Source organism: Triticum dicoccoides, chromosome 6B (genome assembly GCF_002162155.2).
Source record: "Triticum dicoccoides isolate Atlit2015 ecotype Zavitan chromosome 6B, WEW_v2.0, whole genome shotgun sequence".
NCBI lineage: Eukaryota > Viridiplantae > Streptophyta > Magnoliopsida > Poales > Poaceae > Triticum > Triticum dicoccoides.
This window is the reverse complement of record NC_041391.1, coordinates 191,860,576-191,866,850: the sequence shown is the minus strand read 5'-3', so window position 1 is coordinate 191,866,850 and position 6,275 is coordinate 191,860,576. Positions and strand designations below refer to the sequence as shown.

General features: G+C 38.2%; 2 long non-coding RNA genes across 3 annotated transcripts in view; both read left to right on the top strand.

The window, feature by feature from the left end:
* The window catches only part of LOC119320394, a 1,222-nt gene extending 659 nt beyond the window's left edge, over positions 1–563 (top strand). The window contains exons 2-3 of the long non-coding RNA XR_005154967.1: positions 248–391; positions 476–563. This is a non-coding gene — a long non-coding RNA (uncharacterized LOC119320394). The remainder of the gene's footprint in view (positions 1–247; positions 392–475) is intronic.
* Positions 564–573: 10 nt separating this feature from the next.
* On the top strand, positions 574–6,275 carry LOC119320393. Of its 2 annotated transcripts, XR_005154966.1 has the most exons (4): positions 574–583; positions 705–796; positions 2,562–2,634; positions 5,886–6,275. It is a non-coding gene; the product is annotated as an uncharacterized LOC119320393 (long non-coding RNA). The 2 variants fall into 2 exon arrangements; XR_005154965.1 differs by lacking the exon at positions 574–583 and having other exon boundaries at positions 595–796.

Sequence of the window (6,275 nt, the reverse complement as noted above, 5' to 3'; positions counted from 1 at the left end):
CTCAAGCCACTGTTTGGCATGGGTACAATATTTGCTTCCTCTTTCTAGGGTAGTCAAATTGATAGGATAATGCATGATCATGCTTTGTACAGAGCGGACCTCACATGGAACGTCCTACCCATCTTAAACTTCACCCAGCCTTGTTACACTTGACCCTTTAATTTCCTAGAAAATTTCGTCTTTGTTTGTGCAAATATTGTTTTATTTGTCATACTCTTATACATTGAAGTTACATTTTGTCCTACAGACTGATGGCCAAAGAAGATTGGGGAAGTTCCACTATGTTCCTACAGACTGTTGGCCAAAAAAGATTGGGGGAAAATAGCTCTGGAGAAGGATTGAGATGAAAATGGGATTGGGATCTCACTTCGCAATGCATTGAAGAATCATGGTAGAACTTTTTATATTGCTGACTGAGATGGCGATTAGGATTTATTGCTTTTTACTAATTTTTTATTTTTTCTACTTTGCTCAGATAATTTTTACAGGCTGTTCTTTCTTTAGTACCAATGAATAACTTGGTTACACAATATACTTGAAGATTGCATTAGGAACAAAATGCTTAGCAGGCCAAACTAATTAGGTAAGCTGAGAACTGATTGGTCTAACCCTAGAATAATTGGTTGCCAGTCATAGAATCATCTTGTACTGTTGTACATAACTAATTTTGACTTGAACTTTGGTGTGGTCGTGTATCTTTGAAGTTTTCTGGAGACAGACTACTCTTGCATCATTATGTGCAACCCACAGGTATCTCACTCGGCGAGACATGCACACCTATGCCACATCTTTACATGTAAGTTTGTTTTGCTTAGCCATGGACAGTGAGGTCCCCCTTCTCTTCATTCCCAGTTCATTTATTTAATATCAATATCTTTACTCTAGGATTTATGTCCTTGCCAACTCTACAATTGTTCATTGCACACTCAGAGTCTAGATATTGAATTAGCTACTTTTGCGATCCCTGGACTATACGAGTCAAGTATTTCTGGATTGCCCATTTTTCAGCTGAGTTAAGGCTTTTTCTATTGTTTGCAAATGAAAATTATTTGATGTACCCCTGGTATGATACAAGAAGAGTTTGCTCTTTCCCTTTGTAAAATTTTCTGCACACGATGTTGTCGAGGATGATTTCAGAATTTATATGCTCATTGCTTCCATTGCTTCTTTCCCCATTAACTTATATTAGACAGTGGTCTATAAATGTTGCACCTGACTCTGTTTTCCAAGGAAATACGAATGAAGTTATAGTACTTGCAAACTGCGACTCTTCGCTGAACAAGAAAAGTAAATATGATAACATATTAGGCAGTAAAATTACATGGCTGATCTCTGTTTTGTGCATGTCAGGTGAGCATTATGAGTTGTTCTACTTCCCTTAAGAGAGTGTACTTTCCTCTCATCAGATGCTCACTCTGGAATAAACAAATCTTTTGGGATGTAACCTGTTCTTAGTTTTGATGCCTTACCGTCTGCCTTCTCCTCTCCTTTATGTTGTTTTTTTGTAAATTATTTGTCTAGGCTACTACCATAACTTGTTGGTTTAGTTTAGGTGTGTAGGAAGAATTTGCAGATGAATCACGCTATCAGGTTTAGGCGTGCACATGGCCACTAATAATAATAAAAATTGATATTTGATGAAGCCATCATCATGTCATGTAATTACTTGCAGAACAACTATATTGTTTTTTGGGGCGGTAAAGCGGAAATGATAGGACTCTGCAACTCATGTGAGTGTTGTTTGATTATTTACTTTTTCAAGCGTGTGGATGTCGTTGGCATGTTTAGTATACGCACGAAGATATGCAAAGTGTAAAAGTGGTTTCCTGGGAACGTCATATTTTTTTCTCCTGGGAACGAATGAACTGTTCGTCAGGGAGCGATCACCCCACCGAACGTTTTTGTTCGATCTGGGGGAGGAGCTGGAGCGAACGATTCACCCCAGGCCCCCATGCAAACAGTTGCCCATGCAGGCAAAAACAGAACCCTGACTGGGCCTTTACGACCTCCAATTAGGCCAAAAAATGGCCCAGTTTTTTGTGACGCCTCAACACTTGGGTCATCACTCGAGGTTATTGCTTTTGAGTTTCAGGTGATATTTTTTTAATTGATTTTTGGGAAATCATGATGCTAAATATATGGATTGTGTCAGTTAGCTAATCTATTGGCTCTTTGATGTGTATGATGACATGATGGCAATGAAAATACATTTTCGAACTGAAAGTATTTGTGTAGTTTAATTTTGACAGAGTATAGGAGCATACTCAATGTCTTCCGCTTTGTGTATGATGGCGGCTTTTCTTGCTTATAGTAATCAGCTAAATAAATATGTGGGCATTTAAAAATATCTTTGCAATTAGGCCAGGCGTGAGAAAAAAAATTCAAAGACGACGATCTCTTTTGGTGTATTTCTATTCTCCCTGTTCCAAATCTTTTTGTTTGGATGCCACCGACACACCACATGTTGTTCTGAAGATATCATGCTATGGGACTTTTCAGCAGAATCAAAACAAAAGGAAGCTATGGTGTTACTTGCATCTCAGTTTTCACATTCTTCTCAGGTTTCACAAAAACATAAACATGATTGGATGGGCGTCCTTGCCGGCGACCTCGCTATCTCCAACCCATCCACAGGTATTGCAGCTCCTTCTCATCCAATTTATTCACTTTTCGTCCTCTTTGCTGTGATTTGGTGGTTGAAATTAATTCGTCTGGATAGGGAGGAGCAATTCACTAATCATTTACACCATGTATACTTCATTTTATTTCATGTATAATCTGTATAAGAAAGAAAAGTGGGGTAGCTCCTCCGTTTCAGTGCTTTAGCCTGAAAAATATTGAGTTTCCCTTCAGATAATTTGAGTGATGTTGATATGATAGTTAATCATATAACCTCCATTTCATGTATAACATTACTTGAAAATTTATAGCATGTGGATCACCACAAAGAATAATCTCCCTTTAGATAATCTGAGTGGATACTCATTTGATAGTTAATCAATTATGCTAATAACGAGGGCGTCCGAACCAATCTGCCTGCCTCCAAGAGCGCCTTTTTTAGGGGTATCATGACAACCTGTGTATTTCCTGTGATAGGTTGATGTAGTAGATCTGAATTTATGGGATTGGTTCTGAAATTTGGGATTCGGTGACTCTGCATTTTAGAGTAGCGGCATAAAGCTATAAGAATACCCATGTTCTAAATTTATCTTTAGCCTATGCTTCAGTTCAGGTGCATTCTTCTTGATTGTAGTCGGTGTTGTGTTGCTCCTGCGATAAGTTGTTATTTGGATTTACGGTATTAAGTTACCTCTTTCTCTATTTGTTTTGTTTGGTGCTTGTCTTGCCATAGAAATTGCGCACCTGAACATGCCCTTTTTTGTACCATTTTTGCAATACTCATCAAAAGAACATATGCAATTTACTGATTCTGTATACCTTGTTCGATCAGTGTTGTCATGGTTCGCCTTCTCCTTCAAATAAGTTTATCATGCCCTATTAGTTTGCATCTCGTGCTGGTTTGTGCTTAGATAATCCCTTTAGGTGTGTAAGTTCTACACAATCATATGACTTATAGATTGCCAAAATCTTCAGACCTTTTCTTCCGTAGTTTCGCCAAAATGTACTATGGTAACTGCAGGCATAAATCCATGGTTTGCATACTTCAATGGCCCATCTGCTTGTTATTTTAATGCATCCTCTCTTGATTCATTTTCGTTTGACTGGATCTCCTCGCCTTGTCATCTGATTGCTCTTCGTTTGCTGATCTGCTTACCAAGGTTGGTGTTTGCTCTTTAGAATTCCCTATTACTCCCGGTCTTTCGTATTGGGTGCCTATTTCAATTTCACTTTATGAAGTATTTCACTGATTACATATATATCGCGTATCTCACAACGAGTTCACCTTCTGTACCTACTTCGGTGAACACATGTATTTCATCTATCTCACTCATTGTCGTGCCTACTTCAGTTTCACATATCTAAATATGTGTGATCTGGTCACCTTAGGTTGAGTTACATGCATTCTGTTGCACACTCTTTTTTCGATCTATTTCGCCCTATAGGATGCATTTGTTTTTCTTGTTCTCCTTTTGTTCTTGTGCCATTTTCAACACTCACTCTTTTTTGGGTGTAATATATGGTCGCCCAGAAAATACCAAAGGAAGTAGCTTGTCGTTTGAATATCCCAAGCACGGACTGGTGGGACTACAGTTTGGCAAACAACGCTTCACTATCTAGGACCGAGTATGACGAACAATCACATGATGTCTGCATCTTGATTAACATGGATACAATAAATTTCTCCTAAAAACAGGACTTGAGGTTGGTATGGATGTCCTGCTTACATTCAAGATGAACGTTGGCAATGATCTGTACATGATAGTTTGCTTCGATGACATCTGAGAGGTTTATAGGTCCTAATTGAGGTTGTCTTCAGTTCATTAGTTTTTATCTCTGCTATGTTAGCTCTTTTGTGAGGGTCCAGTTTGCTGACCACCTTAGAAGAAACACGCACTTAGATCAAAAGATTTTCTTATGTTAGGAGGTTTCCATCCAATCTTCTGAAGATAGTTTGTTAATATATGTGATCATGTACCATGTGTTCCATTGCATATGACAACTTTGTATTGGACATATGTGGCCAAAGATCTATACTGAAACATCTTGAGAAATCATCAGGGAGAATACTATGAATGAGAATGGACTAAGAAATTGTGATACACCTTCCTTTAGGTGCATTTTCATTCAGATGGTGATCCAGGTTTCTTGGAGCAGTACATGCTAATCACCAATTTGTTTTCTGATCTTTTTAGTACAAGGCTTTACCAAACTATCAATTGAAGTGCAGGTCAACCAAGACTTCATATACATAGGCTGAAAGATGAAAACTAAAGACCATGGAGAAGATCACACCATCTTTATCCTAGGAAAAACAACTGCATGGTCACTTGACTTTACAGACAACACGCTGCACTATTAACTTTGGTTTAATTGATCGACAATGCGTCTTTGTTATTAGTTATATACTAAGGAACATGCCTATGAGTATATACTTAGGCTATGTGTGAGACCAGATTGTTAACATAATACTCTTAGTGAACCCCTAATTTATGTTGTCCCTATGCTTTGGGAGGTTGCAGCTGACATCCTCGACAAAAATACCTCCTTAACAATCGTTCCCGCTTTTCTTTACTTGAAATTGTTTCTCTGCTCTAGGTGCAAGGATCTGGGATAGGTGTATTTAGTTCTGCAATGGCGATGACACATGTAAATTAAACCATTTGTTGTTTGTATGTTGGATCTTCCTAAAAACCAGATGATGTATTTTTCACAGGAAATAAACTTTGTATTGTCAAACTTAGTTGAATAACTCCCAGATTTTATCTACTTCACTGTTTTTGTGACACTCATAGGCTGTTTGATAATAGGCCTAAAAACCTAGATGTCTGATAATAGGCCTAAAAACCAAGATGTTTGATAATAGGCCTAAAAACCAAGATAAACTGATGTTTTCACACCTTTGCTTTGCATCTGTTTTGACCAGAAGAAATTGCTTACAGAGTACCTTTCTTACAAAACCTTTCCTCTGCAATTGTATTAAGTTACTTTTGATACCAAACTTTTGTTCTAACCTCATTAGCAAACCTGATGACCTGATCCAATTACTTACCTGTGTAAAGTGCAAACTTGTGTGCTCACTACCTATTCTTCTCTTACTGGAGATGCATTCACCTGCGTTCCATTCAAGAAACAGATAGATGTTACTAATTCTATCCATGGTGATTGCAGGCATAGTTAACTTATCCTTTGTGTAGTATGATTATTATACACACTCTTTTCATTTCTGTTTTCCCCTCCTAAGCCATTTATTCTGTCTACCGCAGGTTGCTTGGTGTCCTCTCATCGTGTCTATTGGTGCAGTATCACATATCCTCTCTCGAAGAGATGAGATAAGGATTACAGGGCTACCAACAACCCACCTCACCTATAATGGAAGACATCCTGATTCATTGTTGCAAGCTAGAGAACAATAACTATCATGTTGGTGATTTCCTTGATATATGGTTCTACACGTGTGTCATATGGACCAATGAAAGCAAAGATATTCCGGAGATAATAACTATATGGGCTACTCCAAATGGAGTGGCAGTGGAACCAACACCTTTTATAGGCCTTCAAGTACCTGTGTGGAAGTCTACCATGCAAGCATTATCCGACGACTAACACTTTGCTTATGTGTACATATCCTCTGAAGACCACAACCGGACTAAGAA